Source organism: Sminthopsis crassicaudata, chromosome 2, assembly GCF_048593235.1.
Source record: "Sminthopsis crassicaudata isolate SCR6 chromosome 2, ASM4859323v1, whole genome shotgun sequence".
Lineage (NCBI taxonomy): Eukaryota > Metazoa > Chordata > Mammalia > Dasyuromorphia > Dasyuridae > Sminthopsis > Sminthopsis crassicaudata.
This window is the reverse complement of record NC_133618.1, coordinates 127,312,490-127,337,088: the sequence shown is the minus strand read 5'-3', so window position 1 is coordinate 127,337,088 and position 24,599 is coordinate 127,312,490. Positions and strand designations below refer to the sequence as shown.

General features: G+C 33.5%; 1 pseudogene; it reads left to right on the top strand.

The window, feature by feature from the left end:
• The window catches only part of LOC141552678 (GDP-L-fucose synthase pseudogene), a 116,000-nt pseudogene extending 91,907 nt beyond the window's left edge, over positions 1-24,093 (top strand).
• Positions 24,094-24,599: the final 506 nt, after the last annotated feature.

Below are 24,599 nucleotides of genomic sequence, written 5' to 3'. Positions count from 1 at the left end.
TGGCCAAATACAAAATGAGCTCAAAAAGGTAACTGAAGAAAATTATTTGCTAAAAATTAGAATTGAAAAAATGGAAATAAATAACTCAATGAGACATCAAAATCAGTCAAACAACAAGAAAACAATCAAAAAAATAGAAGAAAATGTAAAGTACCTCATTAGAAAAACCAATGACCTGGAAAATAGATCTAGTAGATATAAGGATTATTGAACTACTTTAAAACCATCAAGAACCAACATTCCTAGGCATTCAACTTTCAGGAAATTATCAAAAAAATCTACCTGATATCCTAGAATCAGAAGGTAAGATAGCCATTGAAAGAATTTACCCATGACCTCCTGGAGACCCCAAAATGAAAATTCCAAGGAATATTGTAGCTAAATTTCAGAATTATCAAACTAAGGGAAAAAAATATTGCAAACAAACAGTCAGAAAGAAACAATTCAAATACTGAGGAGCCACAATCAGGATTGTTCAGGACTTAGCAGCTTCCAACTTAAAGGATCCAAGGGACTGGAATCTGGTATAAGAAAGGCAAAGAAACTTGGATTTCAACCAAGAATCAACTATCCAGCAAAATTGAGCATTATCTTTCAGGGAAGTAGATGGACATCCAATGATACAGGTGAATTTCACTTATTTCTAATGAAAGGACCAGAGCTGAAAAAAAAAAAATGATCTCCAAATACAATATGTTGTTTACAAGAAATACATTTAGAGTAGAGTTGCATAAAGGTAAAAGGCTGGAGCAGAATGGAGCAGAATCTATTATGTTTCAGGTAACGTAAAAACAAACAAACAAACAAACAAACAAACAAGGGTAGTGATCCTGATTTGAGATCAAACAAAAGCAAAAATGAATCTAATTAAAAGATAAGGAAGAAAATTATATCTTACTAAAGGGTGCCATAGATAATGAAGTAATATCTATAATAAACATGTATACACAAGTTGTGTACCATCCAAATTCCTAGGGGAGAAGTTAAGAGAACTGCAAGAAAAAATAGACAGCAAAACTCTATTCGTTGGGGATTTCAACCTTGCTCTCTCAGAATTAAATAAAATGAACCACAAAATAAATAAGAAAGAATTTAAGAAGATGAATAGAATTTTAGAAAAGTTAGGTATGACAGAACTTTGGAGATCCTTGAATGAAGATAAAAAGAAGTATACTTTTTGTTCCCCCAGTGCTTCATGGAACCTATAAAAAAATTGACCATATATTGGGGCATAAAAACCACAAAATCAAATGCAGAAATGCAGAAATACTAAGTGCATTCTTTTCAGATCATGGTACAATAAAAATCACAAGTAATAAAGAGCCAGAGAAAAATAAATCAAAAATTAATTGGAAAACTAAGTAATCTGATACTAAAGAATGAGTGAGTGAAACAACAAATCATAGACACAATTGATAATTTCATCCAAGAAAATGACAATAATGAGACAATATACCAAACTTTATGGGATGCAGTCAAAGCAGTTCTTAGAGGAAGTTTTATATTTCTAGATGCTTACTTGCATAAAATAGAGAAAGAGATCAATGAATTGGGCATGCACCTAAAAAAATTAAAAAATTAAAAAAAAAACTAGAAAAAGAACAAATTAAAAAACCCTAATTAAATACCAAATTTTAAATTCTGAAGATAAGAGGAGAGATTAATAACATTGAAAGTAAAAAAAAAAAAAAAAAAAAAAAAAAAAAAAAAAAAAAAAAAAACAAACTATTGAACTAATAAACAAAACTAAGAGCTGGTTTTATGAAAAAAAAAAAAAAAGGTAAACCTTTAGTTAATTGGATGAGAAAAAGAAAAGAAGAATATCGAAAATATCGAATTGTTAATATCAAAAATGAAAAGGATGATCTTTCCACCAATGAAGAGGAAATTGGAGTAATAACTTGGAACTATTTTCTCCAACTGTATGCTAATAAATATGATAATCTAAGTGAAATGGATGAATATTGACAAAAATATAGATTGTCTAGATTAACAGAGAAGGAAATGAATTATTTAAATAATCCCATTTTAGAAAAATAAATTGAAAAGCTATTAATCAAGTCCCTAAGAAAAAAATCTCCAAGGCCAGATGGATTTACATGTGAATTCTACCAAACATTTAAAGAACAATTAATTCCGATGTTATGCATACTTTTTAGAAAAAATAAGGAAAAAAGGAATCCTACCAAATTCTTTTTATGACACACATGGTACTGATACCTAAACCAGATAGGGTCAAAACAGAGAAAGAAAATTATAGACCAATTTCTCTTATGAATATTGATGCAGGGGCAGCTAGGTGATGCAATGGATAAGAGCATCAGGCTTGAAGTCAGGAGGGCCTGAGTTCAAATCTGGCCTTAGACATTTAACACTTCCTCGCTGTGTGACTCTGGGCAAGTCACTTAACCCCAACTGCCTCAGCAAATAATAATAATAATAATAATAATAATAATAATAATAATAATAATAATAATAATAATAATAATAGTAATAATATTGATGCAAAAATCTTAAATGAAGTATTAGCAAAGAGATTACAGCAAGTTATCTCCAGGATAATACAATCTGACCAAGTAGGATTTATAATAGGAATGCAGAGCTGGTTCAGTATTAGGAAAATCATTAGTATATATTGACTATATCAGTAACAAACTAACAAAAATCATACAATTATCTCAATAGATGCAGAAAAAAGCATTTGACAAAATACAACACCTATTCCTATTAAAAATAATAGAGTATAGTAATAAATGAGTTTTACTTAAAATGATCAATAGCCACTATTTAAAGCCATCAGCAAGCATCAGATATGTAATGGGAATAAATCAGAATCAGAGGTGAAACAAGATTGCCCATTATCACCATTACTATTCAATATTTGTATTAGAAATGTAGCTTTGGCAATAAGAGAAGAAAAAGAGATTAAAGGAATTAAAATATATAAGAAGGAAATCAAATTATCACTCTTTGTATCATGATACAGTTGAAGAATTCTAGAGAATCAACTAAAAATTACTAGAAACAATTCTCAGCTTTAGCAAAGTTGCAGGACACAGAATAAATCCATATAATCAGGATTTTTACATATTAAAATAAAGTCCAGCAACAACAGATATAAAGAGAAATTCCATTTAAATAATTGTATATAATATAAAATTTTTGGAAGTCTACCTGCCAAGGCTAAGCCAAGAACTATATTAATGCAATTACAAAATACACACAAATAAAGTCAGATCTGATAGAAAAATATCAAGTGCTCATGAGCAGTCTGAGCAAATTTAATAAAAATGACAATACTACCTAAATTAATCTTATTTAGTTCCATACAAATCAAAATCCCAAGAAATTACTTCACAGATCTAGTAAAAATAATAATAAAAAAAATTATCTAAAAGAACAAATGGTCAAGAATTTCAAGGGAATTAAGGAAAGAAAATGCAAATGAAGGTGATCTAGGTGTACCAGACCTAAAACTATATTATAAAGCAACAGTCATCAAAACCATTTGGTATTGGCTAAGAAATAGAGTAGAATAGGTAAGATGCACAAAACAAAATAATCAATTAATATTAATCTAGTCTTTGATAAATATAAAACCTCAGCTTTTGGAATAAGAACTCACTATTTGACAAAAAATGGTGGGAAAATTGGAAATTAGTATGGCAGAAACTAGCCATTGACCCACACCTAACATCCTATACCAACATAAAGATAAAATGGATTCATGATTTAGACATAGAGTGAGTGATATTATAAACAAATTAGAAGAACAAAGGATAGTTTATATCTGAGATCTGTGGAGAAGAAAAGGATCTGTTATCAAAGAAGAACTGGAGCTCATTATTGAACAGAAAATAGATAACTTGGATTGTATTAAATTAAATAGTTTTTGTACAAACAAAACCAATGCAGAAAAGATTAGAAGAGAAGAAATAAACTGGGGAATTTTTCCCCAAGGGTCCTAATAAAGGTCTCATTTCTAAAATATCTAGATAATTTACTCAAATGTATAAGAATTCAAGCCATTATCCAACTGATAAATGATCAAAGGAAATAAATACACAATTTTCAGATGAAGAACTTTCTAGTCATTTTAGTCATATGAAAAAATACTTAAATTATTATTGATCAGAGAAATTCAAATTAAGACAACTCTGAAGTACTACTACATATCTCTCAGATTGGCTATAACAGGAAAAGATAATGTCAAATATTGGAGGAGATGTAGGAAAACTGAGACACTAATGCATTGTTGGTAGAGTTGTGAAATGATCCATCTATTCTGGAGAATAATCTGGAACTATGCCCAAAAGGTTATCAAACACTGCATACCCTTTGGCCCAGCAGTGTTACTACTGGGCTTGTATCCTAAAGAAATCATAAAGAGCAAGGGACCCACATGCACAAAAATGTTTATGGCAGCCCTTTCTGTACTAGAAAAAAAGTGGAAATAGCTCATCAATTGAAAAATGGCTGAACAAGTTATGATTTATGAATGTTGTGGAATATTATTGTTCTATAAGAAATGATTAGCAGGGTGATTACAGAGAGGTCTGGTGAGACTCACATGGATTGATGTTAAGTGAAATGAATGGAACCAAGAGATTGTATACAGCAACAGCAAGATTATATGATGATCATTTCTGATGGACATGGATCTCATAAAAAATGAGGTGATTCAGACCAGTTCCAATGATCTTATAATGAAGAAATCCATCTGAACCAGAGAAAGAACAATGAAAACTGAATGTGAACCGTAACATAGTATTTTCACTCTTTTTGTTGTTGTTCACTTGCATTTTGTTTTCTTCTCATTTTTTTTCCCTTTTGGATCTGACTTTTCTTATACAGAATAATATTTGTGGAAATATGTATAGAAGAACTGGATATGCTTAACATATATTTGCTCACTTGACAACTAGGGGAAAAGGAAAAGGGAGGGAAAAAGTTATAACAGGGTTTTAAAGGGGTGAATGGCAAAAATTATCATTGCCTTTTGAAAATAAAAAGCTACAACAACAACAACAACAACAACAAAGAATCTACCTCTTCTGGGTAATCCTGATGTTCCTTGATACTTGAATTGCTTTAAACTATAATAGTGGGAGATCTCAACCTTGCACTCTCAGAATTAAACAAATCAAACCACAAAACAAATAAGAAAGAAATTTAAAAAGTAAATAGAACATTAGAAAAACTAGGTATGATATACCTTTGGAGAAAACTGAATGATGATAGAAAGGAGTATACTTTCTTCTCAGCAGTTCATGGAACTTATACAAAAATTTACCATATATTAGGACATAAAGATCTCAAAATTAAATGCAGGAAGGCAGAAATAGTAAATGCCTTCTTCTCAGATCACAATGCAATAAAAAATACATTCAATAAAAAGTTAGGGGTAAATAGACCAAAAAGTAATTGGAAACTGAATAATATCATTTTAAAGAATGAGTGGATAAAACAGCAAATTATAGAAACAATCAATAATTTCACCCAAGATAATGACAATGATGAGACATTGTACCAAAATTTGTGGGACGCAGCTAAAGCAGTAATAAGAGGAAATTTTATATCTTTAGAGGCTTATTTGAACAAAATAGAGAAAGAGAAGATTAATGAATTGGACCTGCAACATAAAAAAGCTAGAAAAAGACCAAATTAAAAACTAAACTTGAAATACTAAAATTAAAAGGAGAAATCAATAATATTGAAAGTAAAACAACTATTAAATCAATAAATAAAACCAAGAGTTTGTTTTATGAAAAAGCCAATAAAATAGATAAACCTTTGGTAAATCTGATCAGAAAAAGGAAAGAGGAAAATCAAATTGTTAGTCTTACAAATGAAAAGGGGGATTTTCCTACCAATGAAGAGGAAATTAGGGAAATAATAAGGAGTTACTTTGCCCAAATTTATGCCAATAAATTTGATAACTTAAATGAAATGGATGACTTTCTCCAAAAATATAGGCTTCCTAGATTAACAGAGGAGGAGATAAATTGCTTAAATAGTGCCATTTTAGAAAAAGAAATAGAACAAGCTATTAATCAACTCCCCAGGAAAAAATCCCCAGGACCAGATGGATTTACATGTGAATTCTACCAAACATTTAAAGAACAACTAGCCCCAATGTTATATAAACTATTTGAAAAAGTAGAAAATGAAGAAATACTGCCAAACTCCTTTTATGACACAGACATGGTACTGATATCTAAATCAGGTAGATCAAAAACTGAGAAAGAAAACTATAGACCAATTTCCTTAATGAATATTGATGCTAAAATCTTAAATAAGATATTAGCAAAAAGACTTCAGAAAATCATCTCCAGGATAATACACTATGATCAAGTAGGATTTATACCAGGAATGCAGGGCTGGTTTCATATTAGGAAAACTGTGAGTATAATTGACCATATTAATAATAAAATTAATAAAAACCATATGATCATCTCAATAGATACAGAAAAAGCATTTGATAAAATCCAACATCCATATCTACTAATGGACTTAGAATAGTGAGGAGCATATATTTAAGACTGTCAGTAAGCATAATATGTAATGGGGAAGAACTGGAATCTTTCCCAGTAAGATCAAGAGTGAAACAAGGTTCTCCACTATCACCATTATTATTCAATATTGTATTAGAAATGCTAGCCTCAGCAATAAGAGTCAAGAAAGATTAAAGGAATAAGAGTAGGTAATGAGGAAATCAAACTATCCCTCTTTGCAGATGATATGATGGTATACATAGAAAACCCCAGAGAGTCTAATAAAAAGTTATTAGAAATAATTCACAACTTTAGCAAAGTTGCTGGGTACAAAAAAATCCTCACATTTTTATACATCACAAACAAAATGCAATAGCAAGAGATACAAAGAAAAATTCCATTCCAAACAAATGTTGAGAGCATAAAATATTTGGGAATCCATCTACCAAAGAAAAGTCAGGAATTATATGAGCAAAATTACGAAACACTTGCCACAAAAATAAAGTCAGATTTAAATAATTGGAAAGACATCCAGTGCTTGTGGATAGGTGGAGCGAATATAATAAAGATGACAATACTCCCCAAACTAATCTATTTATTTAGTGCTATACCAATCAGACTCCCAAGAAACTATTTTAGTGACCTAGAAAAAATAACAACAAAGTTCATATGGAATTTCAAGGGAATTAATGAAAAAAAAAAGTCAGATGAAGGTAGTCTAGGTATACCTGATCTAAAGGTATATTATATAGCAGCAGTCACCAAAACCATTTGGTATTGGCTAAGAAATAGACAGGTCGATCAGTGGAACAGATTAGGTACAAAGGACCAAAAAGGGTACAACTATAGCAGTCTAGTGTTTGATAAACCCAAAGATACCAACATTTGGGAAAAGAATTCATTATTTGAAAAAAAAAAACTGTTGGGAAAACTGGAAATTAGTATGGCAGAAATTAGATATGGATCCACACTTAACACCATATACCAAGATAAGATCAAAATGGGTCCATGACTTAGGTATAAGCAATGAGATCATAAATAGATTAGAGGAACAGAGGATAGTCTACCTCTCAGATCTGTGGAGGAGGAAGGAATTTATGACTAGAGGAGAGCTAGAGATCATTATTGATCATAAAATAGAAGATTTTGATTACATCACACTAAAAAGTTTCTGTACAAACAATACTAATGCAAACAAGATTAGAAGGTAAATAACAAATTGGGAAAATATTTTTGCAGTTAAAGGTTCTGATAAAGGTCTCATTTCCAAAATATATAGAGAATTGATCCTAATTTATAAGAAATCAAACCATTCTCCAATTGATAAATGGTCAAAGGATATGAACAGACAATTCTCCGATAATGAAATTGAAACCATATCCACTCATATGAAAGAATGTTCCTAATCACTACTGATCAGAGAAATGTAAATTAAGACAACTCTGAGATATCACTACACACCTGTCAGATTGGCTAAGATGACAGGAACAAATAACGATGAATGTTGGAGGGGCTATGGGAAAACTGGGACTCTGATGCATTGTTGGTGGAGTTGTGAAAGAATCCGGCCATTCTGGAGAGCAATTTGGAACTATGCCCAAAAAGTTATCAAACTGTGAATATCCTTTGATCCAGCAGTGCTACTACTGGGCTTATATCCCAAAGAAATACTAAAGAGGGGAAAGAGACCTGTGTGTGCCAAAATGTTTGTAGCCGCTCTTTTCATAGTGGTTAGAAACTGGAAGATGAATGGCTGTCCATCAATTGGAGAATGGTTGGGTAAATCCTGGTATATAAATGTTATGGAATATTATTGCTCTGTAAGAAATGACCAGCAGGATGAATTCAGAAAGGTTTGGAGAGACTTGCATGAACTGATGCTGAGTGAAATGAGCAGAACCAGAAGATCACTATACACTTCAAAACAATATTGTATGAGGACGTATTCTGATGGAAGTGGATATCTTCAACATAAAGAAGATCCAATTCACTTCCAGCTGATCAATGATGGACAGAAACAACTACACCCAAAGAAGGAACAGTGGGAATTGAATGTAAAATATTAGCACTACTGTCTATCTACCCAGGTTACTTATACCTTCGGAATCCAATACTTAATGTGCAACAAGAAAATTCATTTACACACATATATTGTATCTAGGTTTTTACTGTAACACATGTAAAATGTATGGGATTGCCTGCCATCTAGGGGAGGAAGTAGAGGGAGGGAGGGGAGAATTTGGAAAAATGAATACAAGGGATAATGGTATAAAAAAATTACTCATGCACATATACTGTCAAAAAAATTTATAATTATAAAATTAATAAAAAAACAAAGAAAGAAAGAAAGGAAAGAAACCAAGAAAGAAACAAAGAAAGAAAGAAAGAAAGAAAGAAAGAAAGAAAGAAAGAAAGAAAGAAAGAAAGAAAGAAAGAAAGAAAGAAAGAAAGAAAGAAAGAAAGAAAGAAAGAAAGAAAGAAAAGAAGATACTTCAATTGCTTTTTCCTGGCAGCTTGCAGTATTTTTCCTTGAGATTACAGTTTTGCAATTTTGTGATAATGTTCCTTGGGGGTTTTGTTATGGATTTTAAATAATGTTGTTATTGTTGTTAATGATGATTTTACTCTTTACCTTTCTATGCTTCTCTTGAGTTATGTGTTTGAAAGTCAAATTTTCTATTTATTTTTTTAATAGAAACAATTGAAAGTCTCCTACTTCATTGAAGATCCATCTCCTCCCCTGAAAGATGAGGCTCAGTCTTGCTTGGCAGTTTATTCTTGGTTGTGACCTAGGTCCCTTGCCTTTCACACCCCCTAATTCTTTATTGTACAAGCTGCCTGTTCCTTGGTAATCCTGCCATTGCGCCTTGACACTTGAATTTTTTTCTGGTAGTTTGTAATATTTTTTTTTTTGTTGAGTCTATAATTTTGGAATTTGCAACAGCATTTCTTGGGGTTTTGTTGTGGGATCTCTTTCTGGAGATGATTGATGGATTCTTCTAATGACCATTTCCCCTTCTGGTTCTAGTATATTAGGAAAGTTTTCCTTGATGATGTCTTGAATAATGAATGTTATTCATGCTCCTGTTTTGGTCATGGCCTTTAGGTAGTTGAATGATTTTTAAATTATCTCTCCTGGATGTATTTTCCAGGTTAGCTCTTTTTACAAAGAAATATTTTATATTTTTCACTTTTTTTTTTTGGTTTGTTTTGCTGATTTTGAAGTCTTATAGAATCATTTAATGTATGATTTTTTTCAGTTAGGTTTTGCATCTTTTTCCCATTTGATAAATTCTATTTTCAAGGTGTTTTCTTCAATAGATTTTATTTTTTTGGCATTTGGCTTATGTTTTTAATAAATTGTTTTTCATTTCCAAGTTGTTGACTTTCTCTCGTATACTTTTTGTTTCATTTCCCAATTTTTCTATGCCTTCCAAAATCTTTTATGAGTACTTCTAATCAGCCTCTTTGGGCTTGAGACCAATTCATACCATTTTTTGAGATTTCCTGTGTAGGCATTTTGTATTCATCTGAGTTGGTGTTTGAGTCTTCCCTCTCACCATAGTTGATTTCTTTAATTAAAGTTCTTTTCTGTTTCTTGCTAATTTTCTTTCTTTCTTTCTTTTTTTTTTTCTATTTTGTGATTTTTAAGGTCAAGTTCTTCTTCTAGTGTAGAGTGCACTGTCCCAAGCTTCTTGGCCTTTGGTTGGAGAAAAGGTCCCTTCGTGTTTGTTGTCTCACAGCTCTTTCCAAGTGACAGCCTGGTTTCCCAGGCTACCAAGTTCCCTTCCGAGCTGGAACAAGAGACTGCCCCATTGGTCTCTCCATTACTAAGACAAAACTGAGGGTCTCAATTGATGATCTGCTATATTAATACTTTCTTCCTGACTTTCCGTAGACACCATGCCCAGACACTAGGCTGAACACCTCTTTCACTCAAATGAAATTGATCTTTCTTGAAGTCCTTCTAATCTATCTTGAGCTGGAAAGTAGTTTCATTTCATCAGATACTGTCCAAAGGTTTGATTTCATGTGATTTTTAAAGGCTCCTCGGAAAGCTCAAGTAGCTTCTTGTTTTCACTTTACCATCCTAGCTCCCCATGAAATGCTTCTGACACATATAGAGACTTTATGTACTATGGAATAGTTTCTAAACTGCATGTAGAGAGCGCTTCCTCACTAATGATTTTTGTACTGTAAATTAAATCACAAGATTGGACATACATTTCATATTATCCCCTTTTGCATACTCCATATTCCAGGATAAATTGCCTTGTCTTCCATTTCCCAAATTCTGCATCTCTATTCCTTTACTACAAGTATCCCTTTGCCTGACCTGAAAAGTAATCCTCTTATCTCCACCTTATGGAATACTTAACTTCCTTCAGCCCTCACTTTAAGGCAACATTTTCCATTTGAAGACCTTTCTATCCACCCCTTCCCATTCCCACTACAATGTTGATGCTCTCTCCCTCCTGAAATTACCTTATATTTATGTAACACTTTTTGCAATGGAGGCATAATTTGGGGATATTGCTACATACTAGGGGAAGGAGGGACCATGACTCAGAGAAGCTGTCAAGTCTCTAAGACACAATTGGCGCTTATAGTTTTAATTATTCTAGTTCATCTAAAATATATGAATGAACCCAGCCAAAACCCAATCTTTGGCTATTAGCTTATGAGCATGAGCATTCCATAATCTATTCTAATGCTCTTGGGTTTAATAATCAAAATTCAAGGAAATAGAGTATTTGTAAAGATGATAACTGGCATACTCAAACATTCACAGAAAGAAAACTGTGTAGCCTAACTTCTCATTAAGTCTGTTCCACATAGAAAATGTATCAAATCAAATTCTGATTTGAAAAGTGATACTAAAGTCACAGTGAGTCATTTTCTAGGCCAGGATGTTTTGAGAAGGTAGGCAGAGAAATATAAAGACACTAAATTGAAATGCAGATAGGAATAGGTATGGTAAAGAACATTGTAGTGTTCATAGAACACAAAAGAACTGAGATAGACCATCAGTATTGGAAATTATGGGACAGAAAGAGGTGCCAATGAATCCTTAAACTAGAACAACAGGTACAATATGGTTGGTTAGTTGCCTAATGTCCAGTTCAAGATTATAGATCCAGAAAAGTGCATTTGGAAATATAGGCTCTATCCATATACTGACAATGATGGGTTCCCTTAGCAAAATATAGCTAAGTGGCCCTGGTCCCTTAGAAAGAGTATATCAATAGCCCATCATGGAAGCCTGGAATAGAATATCCAGTATAGGAGACTCAGGCTTAAGAGAATTTAGTATTTCTGTTTCTTTGAACCTGGAAAAATTCGAGCAAGCTAATCCTGCCTGACTACAACAGTCTGCAGAAACTCCCAAACAGGAAGAATTTTTATATCCAAATTTGTATCAGGAATTCACAGAGCTCAGACCTCAACCTAGATCACACAATTTTAATAGTTTTGAAAACTTTCAGGTACCAAGCCTAAGAAGTAAAAGCAGCAGAAGGATCAAAGCTCAAGATAAATACTACTCCCCCCTAAAAAAGTACAGAGCTTAGCATTACCACAAAGTTCTAAGTCAAGAAATAAACTGAAGAAATGAACAAACAAAAAAGAATCTCATGATAAAGAACTATTATGGCTAGAGGGAACCTCAGAATATAAACATGAAAGAAAAGATTAATTTTTTAAAAATACTTACCAGCAAACTCCCAGAGAAAAATGCAAACTGGATACAAATACTATAAGAATGTATACAAGAGTTAAAGCAAATGTTAAAAAAAAAAATCAAATAAAGCTAAAGATGTTTTTAAATACCAACCAAAAAAAAAAAAATCAAATAAAAATCAAATACAGGTAGTAGAGAAAAAATAGAGAATGAAGCCACATTTTTGATATCAAACAAGGCAAAATCAAAACTAGGTATAATTAAAAGAGATAATCAGGAATATCACATTTTGCTAAAAGATATCATGGGCAATTAAAAATAATACTAAACATATATTTACCAAATGGCACAGTAATTAAATTCTTAAAGGAAAAATTAACTGAGTACAAAATAGAAATACATATTCAAAAAACTGTAGCTCTCTAGTACCTCAATGATTTCCTCTTAGAAGTAAATACATTTAGCCTAAATAAATAAATGTATATGAAAGAAGTTAAGATCTTTTAAAATGAATGACCTTTTTAAAGTCCTCTAAATTTAACATATCTAGACAATACTGAAAAGGAATAAATAGGAGCATGCTTTTTTTTTTTTTTTTTTTTTTTTTTCTGGTGAGGCAACTGGGATTAAGTGACTTGCCAAGGTTCATCCAGCTAAGAAGTGTTAAGTATATAGAGGCTGGATTTGAACGCAGGTCCTCCAGTGCTCTGTCTACAACACCATCTGGCTGCCCTAAGTATGCCTAATTTTCAGCTGTGGATTGAACATTCAGGAAAATTGACTATGTATAGAGAATTTTAAAATTTATAAATAAATGCAGGAAAGCAGATATATTAAATTCATTTTCCCCAAAATATAATAGAAATTACATTCAATAAAAGGACTTGGAAACAAAAATTAAAAATTAATTGGAAGCCAGATATTCCAATCCTAAAGATTAAATAGATCAAAAAAACATAGAAAAATTAATATTAATATATCTTAAAATTTTTTTTTATTTTTTTTATTATATATATATTTTTTTTTTATAATATTATCCCATGTATTCATTTTTCAAAATTATTCCCTCCCCCCGATGACAGGCAATCCCATACATTTTACATGTGTTACAATATAGTCTAGGTACAATACATGTGTGTGAATATCATTTGCTTGTTGCACAATAAACATTAGAATCCGAAGGTACATGCAACCTGGGCAGACAGATATTAGTGCTAACAATTTACATTCACTTCCCAGTGTTTCTTCTCTGGGTGTAGCTACCTCTGTCCATCACTGATCAACTGGAAGTGAGTTGGCTCTTCTTTATGTTGAAGATTTCCACTTCCATCAGAATACATCCTCATACAGTATTGTTGTTGAAGTGTACAGTGATCTTCTGGTTCTGCTCATTTCACTCAGCATCAGTTGATTTAAGTCTCTCCAGGCCTCTCTGTATTCCTCCTGCTGGTCATTTCTTACAGAGCAATAATATTCCATAACCTTCATATACCACAATTTACCCAACCATTCTCCAACTGATGGACATCCATTCATCTTCCAGTTTCTAGCTACAACAAAAAGAGCTGCCACAAACATTTTGGCACATATATGTCTCTTTCCGCTCTTTAGTATTTCTTTGGGATATAATCCCAGTAGTAGCGCTGCTGGGTCAAAGGGTATGCACAGTTTGATAACTTTTTGGGCATAATTCCAGATTGCTCTCCAGAATGGCTGGATTCTTTCGCAACTCCACCAGCAATGTATTAGTGTCCCAATTTCCCCACATCCCCTCCAACATTTATCATTATTTGTTCCTGTCATCTTAGCCAATCTGACAGGTGTGTAGTAGTATCTCAGAGTGGTCTTAATTTGCATTTCTCTGACCAGTAGTGATTTGGAACACTCTTTCATGTGAGTGGATATAGTTTCAATTTCTTCCTCTGAGAATTGTCTGTTCATATCCTTTGACCATTTATCAATTGGAGAATGGTTTGGTTTCTTATAAATTATGGTCAGTTCTCTATATATTTTGGAAATGAGACCTTTGTCAGAACCTTTGTTTTTAAAAATATTTTCCCAATTTGTTACTTCCCTTCTAATCTTGTTTGCATTAGTATTATTTGTACAGAAACTTTTTAGTTTGATGTAATCAAAATCTTCTATTTTGTGATCAATAATGATCTCTAGTTCTCCTCTGGTCATAAATTCCTTCCTCCTCCACAAGTCTGAGAGGTAGATTATCCTCTGTTCCTCTAATCTATTTATTATCTCCCTCTTTATGCCTAAATCATGTATCCATTTTGATCTTATCTTGGTATATGGTGTTAAGTGTGGATCCATATCTAATTTCTGCCATACTAATTTCCAGTTTTCCCAACAGTTTTTTCCAAATAATGAATTTTTATCCCTAATGTTGGTATCTTTGGGTTTGTCAAAGATTAGATTCCTATAGATGTACCCTTTTTTGTCCTTTGTATCTAATCTGTTCCACTGATCTACCGGTCTATTTCTTAGCCAATACCAAATGGTTTTGGTGACTGCTGCTATATAATATAGCTTTAGATCAGGTACTCTTAGACCACCTTCCTCTGAGTTTTTTTTCATTAGTTACCTTGCAATTCTCGACCTTTTATTCTTCCATATGAATTTTGTTGTTATTTTTTCTAGGTCATTGAAATAGTTTCTTGGGAGTCTGATTGGTATAGCACTAAATAAATAGATTAGTTTGGGGAGTATTGTCATCTTTATTATATTCGCTCGGCCTATGCAAGAGCACTGAATGTCTTTCCAATTATTTAAATCTGATTTTATTTTTGTGGCAAGTGTTTTGTAATTTTTCTCATATAATTCCTGACTTTTCTTTGGTAGATGGATTCCCAAATATTTTATACTCTCAACATTTGTTTGGAATGGAATTTCTCTTTGTATCTCTTGCTGTTGCATTTTGTTAGTGATATATAAAAATGCCGAGGATTTATGTGGATTTATTTTGTATCCTGCCACTTTGCTGAAATTTTGAATTATTTCTAGTAGCTTTTTAGCAGAGTCTTTGGGGTTCTCTAAGTATACCATCATGTCATCTGCAAAAAGTGATAGTTTGATTTCCTCATTTCCTACTCTAATTCCTTGAATCTCTTTCTCGGCTCTTATTGCCGAGGCTAGCGTTTCTAGTACTATATTGAATAGTAATGGTGATAGTGGGCAACCTTGTTTCACTCCTGATCTTACTGGGAAAGGTTGCAGTTTATTTCTATTGCATATTATGCTTACTGAAGGTCTTAAATATATGCTCCTGATTATTCTAAGGAATAGTCCATTTATTCCTATACTCTCAAGCGTTTTTAGTAGGAATGGATATTGGATTTTGTCAAATGCTTTTTCTGCATCTATTGAGATGATCATATGGTTCTTATTAATTTGATTATTAATATGGTCAATTATATTAATAGTTTTCCTAATATTAAACCAGCCCTGCATTCCTGGTATAAATCCTACTTGATCATAGTGTATTATCTTGGAGATGATTTTCTGAAGTCTTTTTGTTAATATCTTATTTAAGATTTTAGCATCAATATTCATTAAGGAGATTGGTCTATAATTTTCTTTCTCAGTTTTCGATCTACCAGGTTTAGGTATCAGTACCATGTCTGTGTCATAAAAGGAGTTTGGTAGGACTCCTTCATCCCCTATTTTTTCAAATAATTTATATAACATTGGGGCTAATTGTTCTTTAAATGTTTGGTAGAATTCACATGTGAATCCATCTGGCCCTGGGGATTTTTTCCTGGGGAGTTGATTAATAGCTTGTTCTATTTCTTTTTCTGAAATGGGACTATTTAAGCAATTTCTAGGGAGCCTATATTTTTGGAGGAAGTCATCCATTTCACTTAAGTTATCAAATTTATTGGCATAAAGTTGGGCAAAGTAACTCCTTATTATTTCTCTAATTTCCTCTTCATTGGTGGAAAGATCCCCCTTTTCATTTGTAAGACTATCAATTTGATTTTCCTCTTTCTTTTTTTTGATCAAATTTACCAAAGGTTTATCTATTTTATTGGCTTTTTCATAAAACCAACTCTTGATTTTATTTATTAATTCAATACTATTTTTACTTTCAATATTATTGATTTCTCCTTTTAATTTTTGTATTTCAAGTTTAATTTTTGGTTGGGGGTTTATAATTTGGTCTTTTCCTAGCCTTTTAAGTTGTAAGCCCAATTCGTTAATCTTCTCTTTCTCTATTTTCTTCAAATAAGCCTCTAAAGATATAAAATTTCCCCTTATTACTGCTTTAGCTGCATCCCAAAGATTTTGATATGATATCTCATCATTGTCATTATCTTGGGTGAAATTGTTAATTGTTTCTATAATTTGCTCTTTCACCCAGTCATTCTTTAAGATGAGATTATTCAGTTTCTAATTACTTTTTGGTCTATTTACCCCTAACTTTTTACTGAATGTAGCTTTTATTGCATTGTGATCTGAGAAGAAGGCATTTATTATTTCTGCCTTCCTACATTTAATTTTGAGATCTTTATGTCCTAATATATGGTCTATTTTTGTATAAGATCCATGAACTGCTGAGAAGAAAGTATATTCCTTTCTATTGCCATTCAGTTTTCTCCAAAGGTCTATCATACCTAGTTTTTCTAATGTTCTATTTACTTTTTTAATTTCTTTCTTGTTTGTTTTGTGGTTTGATTTGTCTAAATCTGAGAGTGCAAGGTTGAGATCTCCCACTATTATAGTTTTACTGTCTATTTCTTCTTGCAGTTCTCTTAACTTTTCCTTTAGAAAGTTAGATGCTATACCACTTGGTGCATATATGTTTAGTATTGATATGGCTTCATTATTTATGCTACCTTTCAGCAGGATATAGTTTCCTTCCTTATCTTTTTTAATGAGATCTACTTCTGCTTTTGCTTGATCTGAGATAAGGATAGCTACCCTGCTTTTTTGGCTTTACCTGAAGCATAATAGGCTCTGCTCCAACCTTTTACCTTTATTCTGTATGTATCTCCCTGCTTTAAGTGTGTTTCCTGTAGGCAACATATTGTAGAGTTCTGCTTTTTGATCCAATCTGCTATCCGTCTCCGTTTGATGAGATCGTTCATCCCATTTACATTTACAGTTAAAATTACTAATTCTGTGTTTCCTGCCATCGTATTATCCCCAGATTATGCTTTTTTCCCTTGACCCCCCTGATCCTCCTCCCCGATATTTAATTTACAGACCCCCCTTGTGACTTGCAACCCTCCCTCTTTTTTTTTTTTTTTAGGATCCCTCCCCCCTCCCTCCAAGTCCCTTCACTTATTCTCCTTTTCCTTTTCCCTTTTCCTCTCCCCCCTTTTAATGAGGTGAGAGAAAATTCTCTGAAAAACAAATATGTTAATTATTTACTCTTTGAGCCTCTCCTGATGAGAGTAAGATTCACACAATGATTCTCCCCCTCACTAAGTTCCCTCAGATATGGTGTATTTTCTATGCCTCTTCCTGGGATGTAGTTTCCCTCTTTTTATCACTCCTTCCCCTTTTTCTGACCCGACCTCCTTCCCTTTACTACACCCCCTTTTTTTCTTTTATATCAGTAAAATCAAATTATCCTTGAGTATTTTTTATATACCCACAACAGAGTTACAGTTCTCAAGGGTTCTGTGTACCTTTTTCTGTTTCTCTTCAGTCTTGTGGATGTAGATCAAATTTTTTGTTTAAGTCTGGTTTTTTTCTTAGAAACATATAGAATTCCTCTGTTTCATTGAATGACCATCTTCTTCCATGGAAAAAGATGCTAAACTTAGCTGGGTAGTTCATTCTTGGTTGCAGTCCTTGATCTTTTGCCTTACGGAATATCAGGTTCCAGGCCCTTCTATCTTTTAATGTGGAGGCAGCCAGATCTTGGGTGACCCTTATTGTGGCACCTTGGTATTTAAATTGTTTTTTTCTAGCTGCTTGCAGGATTTTCTCCTTTGTGTGGAAATTCTGCAGCTTAGCCACTATGTTCCGTGGTGTTCTTTTTTTAGGGTCTATTTCAGAAGGAGTTCGATGAATTCTTTCCACATCTACTTTCCCTTCTGTTTCTATTATCTCTGGACAGTTCTCTTTGATAATTTCCTGTAAAATAGAATCTAGGCTCTTTTTTTGGTCATAGTTTTCTGGAAGTCCAATAATCCGCAGATTATCTCTCCTAGATCTATTTTCCAGGTCTATAGATTTTCCCAGTAAGTATTTGACGTTGTTCTCCAGCTTCTCATTTTTTTTGTTTTGTTTGACTGATTCTTGGGTTCTCTGTGAATCATTCATTTCTATTTGTTCCATCCTGACTTTTAAGGAGTTATTTTCTTCTTTCACAGTTTTTAGTTCTTTTTGTAAATGCCCAATTTCGTTTTTAAATGAATTATTTTGCTCTATTGAATTTTTTTCCATTTCCCTAATTTTTTTTTTGAGAATTATTTTCTTTTTCCAATTCAGAGATTCTATTTTCTTGAGACTTTTTTTATCTTTTCCAATTCAGAAATCCTACTTTCCTGTGTTTTTTTAACCTTTTCTAATTCATAAATTTTGTTTCCCTGCATCTCCTGTGAATTCTTTATTTTTTCCAACTCTAATTTCAGGACGTTGTTATTCTCTATCATAGCTTCCCTTTCCTTTCCCCATTTTTCTTCAATCTCCCTCAATTTTTTAAGAGTTTCTTCTAGGAGAGAGTTATGTGATGGGGGGCAGGGATCGTTCCCCTTTGGGTTGTTATCTGCTGACTCTCTGCTGTTAACTTCCTCGGGGTTGGATACCTGCTCTTTCTCTGTATAGAAGGAATCTATGGTTTTTCTAGCTTTTTTGCTCATATTTAAAAAAATCTTTTGGGGTCTGTCCCTGGGGTAGGAAATTATTTATTTACTTCTTTACCAGCTTCCTCCCAGACCTGATGGATGCAGCGGCTCCTGCGCCTGAGCTAAGATAGAGCTCTGGGAGAGAGTTCCCCACCCCCTCCCTGGAAGTGCCTCAGAGGTGATTAGCACTACTGTGCTTTAAGGGTGTAGAATAGTAAAGACAGCACAAAGCCCAGCCTATGTGTCCGGGTGGGGCGTGGATGTCTGCAGCAGGTGACTTGAAAAGCCCCTGTGCTCAAACTGGAAGTGTCTGCCAGAAACCACGGTACCTAGTTCAAAGGTTCCGCTTCTCTGGGACTTCCTGGAGCTGAGTTCCACTCCCTCCAGCTAAGCTAGGCAGTGTGTGTTGCCTTGGGCCGTATCCACCCACTTGTCAATCTCTTAACTATTCTCAGGAGGTAGCTGAGGTTACACCCCCTGGTGCCGAAATCTGCTGAGTCACCTCCAGGGTCCGGGGAAAATCTAATCTGAGTTTTAAAATATTTTGGCTTTCTCTTCTGAACTGCTTAATAATTAGCAGAGAAGAGCTAACAGCCTGTGCCAGATTCCTTTACCTCAGTGGCTTCTCTGATCCCAGAGCCCTTCCCAGCGCAATGGGCACAGTGTGCCACTACCCCACCGTCTGTGCTGGTCTGTCTTATTCCTCCCCTGGGAACTGACCTTTCCTGTTGAAACTCCAGGTTCTCTTCAGCTGGTAAGTCGTGCTTCCAGTCCTTATGGTATCTATCAGTCCTGAGCTAATTCTGAGACTTAATTTATCTAATTGGTTGTGAGGGAGTGAGGACGTTCACAGAGACGTGTGTTTCTTCTCCGCCATCTTGGCTCCGCCCCAATATATCTTAAAATTTAAAATATATCAGCATACAAAAATTTTCAGGAGGCCATCAAACTAAAAGTTAGTGGGACATTCTTATCTTCAAAATAATTCAAAACTTTCTTGTCAGATATGCCCCTAAACACTTGGATGTATAATATTTTCATTCCTCAGTATATCCCCAAAGAATATAATTTTTTTAACTTGACATATAGGATAAAGAAAATTATCATAGAGCAATGAAATTAGACAGCTAAATAGTTTAGCAGGATATGTTAGCATCCTGGATTTATAATTAGAAATAATTCAAATACTGCTTTAGACATTTACTATCTGTGCAACCTTGATCAATTCAGTAAACTCTTTAAAACCATTTCCTAAAGAATGGAAGAAAAAAAGCAGTATATACCTCACAGAGTTATTAGGTGAATCTGTGTAAGGATAAGCATTTATAAAATCTCTACTATTTTCCAGAAACTGAAGATAGAAAAAAAAAAATGGTTATTTAACCAACAAATATTACCTGTTATCAAAGATCTCATGTCATACTGAAAAAGGCATCGTGGAAACATACAGAATAAATTGGAAATAATCAATAGATGAAATGTATTGACATTGAAAAGAAATAGGAAAGACTTCATTTTTACAAATGTGCAAATCTTAAAATGCTATTTAAAGTATCTAAATCTAAAGTATTATTTATCATTGTCTTTCAGTGAGTTTAGCATAACTATAAAATCCGAATTGATAAGTGATGGACAAACCTGATAAAGGTGAAGTTTCAATTCCCCCTACCTTATCTTCTCTATCTTATCTTCACTATTACCATGGCACATATGTACCTGAAGTATATTTATGAAGGGATCCTTTCAAACATGTTTTGTCCCACAGTTATGGGAGGGATGTGTATGTGTTTGGGGAGGGAGGAGATGGTGCAAACTACTTAAAGACATTTTAATTCATTCATTGATGTTCTGAGTAGAATGTACTTTGCTTATGGATGATATATGCATATTTCATTAAGGTTATGGTAGAAAATTTCTACTTCCACTCCTCCTGTGACCTCCTGCTCAGATAATCTCAGTCTATTTCTCCACAATGTGCTATATCCAGAGTCTAGAATGAGTCATCCCTTTAATACTTATCTTATGTGGTCCATAACATCAAACATCTTCTCTTCATTTCTTTCTTCCTGATACTTTGTAGCTGCATGCAGAAGTCTGAGAGAGAGTGAACAACCCAAAGCACTCTTGATTGCCTTTTTGGTAAGTCTACTAGGTAAATATCAAATTAAACTGTACCATTTGAGCTTTTTTTTTTTTTTTGGTAGTCTCTTTCTTTTAAGCAATTCTACTCTTCCCTTCATTCTGCTTGCTGTCCAAAACATAGAATAACAAGGGGAAAATGGGTATGTAGTAAGTAGCAAGAAGGCATAGCAACATGAGTTACATCTATATATCATTGTATATTTTGTAGCTTCAAGTATAAGTCCCTTTAGAGCAAGTACTATCTTTCTTTTCTTCTTATCTTATCTTTCTATCCCCAGCAAATCATTAGGACCCCTACTAATCTTGGAACTTATTAATGTAGGAGATATGTCTTAGCAAATTTGCCATTACCTTTCCAAATAAACTTTGCCTTGGATCCTCGATCATTTATATCTCTTCTTACTATGAGATGCCATCCATATGATGCTTCCTGATTTGAAAAATATTTTTCAGACATCCCTTTTATGTCTTATGATATTCCTGTGAGGTAGATTCTACATATATTATTATCCCCAATTTACAATCACAGTAATGATGCTCAGAAAGCTGAAATGACTTATTTATGATCACATTTTGTCAAGCAAAAGATCTATTTTGTCTTCTTTTTAAAAATTATTTAAATGTTAAACACAAATTTAACATTCATTTTAAAAACGTTGAGCTTCAAAATCTCTTCCTTCCTTCTTTTCTTCATTTTTACCCCATTCTTACTCTTTATTTAGAAAGCAAGCAACACAACATGTCATATATGTAGCATCATGAAAAACTTCCATAACACTCATGTTGTAAAAGCAATTACAGACCAAAAAAATGTTTAAATCTGTGTTCAGACAGTAGTTCTTTCTCTTCAGATGGATACCATTTTTCAATATAAGTCATTTAGAGTTGTCTTGTATCAGTGTATTGCCAAGAATAGCTATATCATTCGCAGATGGTCATCTTATACTATTGCTGCAATTTGTATACATTACATTTCACATTGCCTGAGTTAATGAAAGCCTTTCCAGGTTTTTCTGAGAGCATCCTGCTTATTATTTCTTATAACACAATAGTATTCCATCATAATCACATATCACAATTTGTTTAGCCATTCTCCAATTGATGGGCATCCCCTCAATTTCCAATTCTTTGTCCCTCTAAAAGAACTTCTATAAATATATTTGTATGTACAGATCTTTTCTTTTTCTTTTTTATCTCTTTTGGGAAACAGACCTACCAGTGGTATTACTAGATCAAGGGTATTTATGGCTTTATGATACTTTCAGCATAATTTCAAATACCTCTAATTGTGAATTAGTTCACAGTTCCACTAAGGATATATGCTTCATTTTTCCCACATCCTCTTCATCATTTATCTTCTTTTTTCTGTCCTATCTAATAGGTATGAGCTAGCACCTCAAAATTGTTTTAATTTTCATTTCTCAATCAATAGTGACAGAAATTTTAACATGATTATAGTTTTGATTTCTTCACATGAAAACTTTGTAACTTTTTATCATTTTTCAACTGGGGAGTGACTGTTATTTTTGTGAATTTGACTCAGTTTTCTTTATGTTTGAGGAATAAGTCCTTTATCAGAGACACTAGATTCCATTTTTTTCACAGTTACATTTGTTAATTGTATTTCCTCTATTTTATTTTTCATTATTTTCTTTCTTTCCTCTTACCTTATTTCTCCTAAGTGTTTTGCTTCTGACTAATCTCTCCCCCAGTCTATGTTCCTTTCTATCATCCCTCCTCTATGCCCTTATGCCCTTCTCCTATTTTCTGATAAAGTGAGATAGATTTCTATTCCCAAATGAGTGTGATACTATTTCCTCTTTGAACCAATTCCAATGAAAGTAAAGTTCAAAGATTCCTTGCCAACTCCCCGATCATCCTCTCCAATGCAAAAGTTATTTCTTTTCTTTTTTATATGAGATAATTTAATCTATTCTACTCATTTTTTCATTCTCTCATACATTTCTCTGTCAATTTTATTTTTTATCTTAATTTTATTTTTAAGATATTATCCCTTCATATTCAATTCACGCTTCTAACTTTGATCTATATGTACTTCTTCCAACTGTTAATGATGTGAATGTTTTTATAAGTTAGAAATATTATCTTCCAAATGTAAATAATTTACCCTTATTAAGTACCTATGATTTCCTTTTTCTGTTTGACTTTTTATGCTCTTCTTGAGTCTTGCTTTTGAAAGCCAAATCTTCTATTTAGAACAGAGAGTTTTTCATCAAGAATGATTGAAAGACTTATATTTCATAGAATTTGTTTTTAATACCTCAAAGATATAACCTATACTCCTGGAGAAAGAACATTTAGATCAACATCAATGTCTTGCACTCATCTTTTGAGGTGGGCACCCAGAAGGTGATCTCTTGCCTCTACACCTGTATCTTCCCTGAGAAGACCACCTATCCCATCGATGAGACCATGATTCACAGTGGACCCCCACACAACAGCAACTTTGGCTGCTCCTATACTAAGTGCATGATCAACATGCAAAACAGGGCATACTTTCAGCAATATGGCTACACCTTCACTGCTGTCATCCTCACAAACACTTTTGGACCCCATGACAACTTTAACATTGAAGATGGCCATGTACTTCCTGGCCTCATCCATGAAGTCTGCCTTGCAAAGAAGAATGGCTCTGCTCTGACTGTGTGGGGCACTGGGAAGCCTCAAAAGGAATTCATCTAATCCTTGGACCTGGCTTGCCTTTCCCTCTGGGTCCCTTGAGAATACAATGAGGTGGAGCCTATCATTCTGTCAGTGGGTGAAGAGGATCAGGTATTCATCAGGGAGGCAGCTGAGAACATCGTGGAGGCCATGGTCTTCCAAAGGAAACAACTTTGACACAACCGAGGCAGATAGACAGTTCAGGAACAGCAACAAGAAGTTGAAGACCTATTTTCCAGACTTACAGTTTATACCCTTCAAACAAGCTGTGAAGGAGACATGTGCCTAGTTGAAAAAAAAAAAAAAAAAAAAAACTATGAGCAATCCAGGAAGTGATCCCAACACGAGGGAGAGAGGACAAGTCCCAGAAAGAGAGTGGGCCCTGGAAGGAGCTGGGATAGATGTCCTTCTACCTTCTCTAGGTCCAGCCCTCAGTGTCCATAAAGGCTGTCTTAAGGAAGACTTAGTGAGTCTCAATTGAGCATCTGGCCTTGCCTTTGTTTCTGTCCTGGACCCAGTCACTGCAGTTCAAATTCAAATTGTATACAGACTTCCCTGTGCCTGCCAGGCTGGTTCTATATAATTCCCCTTAGGGAAAACTCCTATGCTAAGATCTTGGGAAATCTGACTACCTCATAGTTCCCCTGTCCTTTCTTCTGATCATTCTCCGAAAATTCAAATAAAATACATTTTTGCAGAAAAATAAAAATAAAAAGTTTTCCTGTGTAAGTGATGTTTGGCTGCAGTTATAGCTTCTTTGCCTTTTAGAATGTCATATTCTAAGCCCTTTAATGC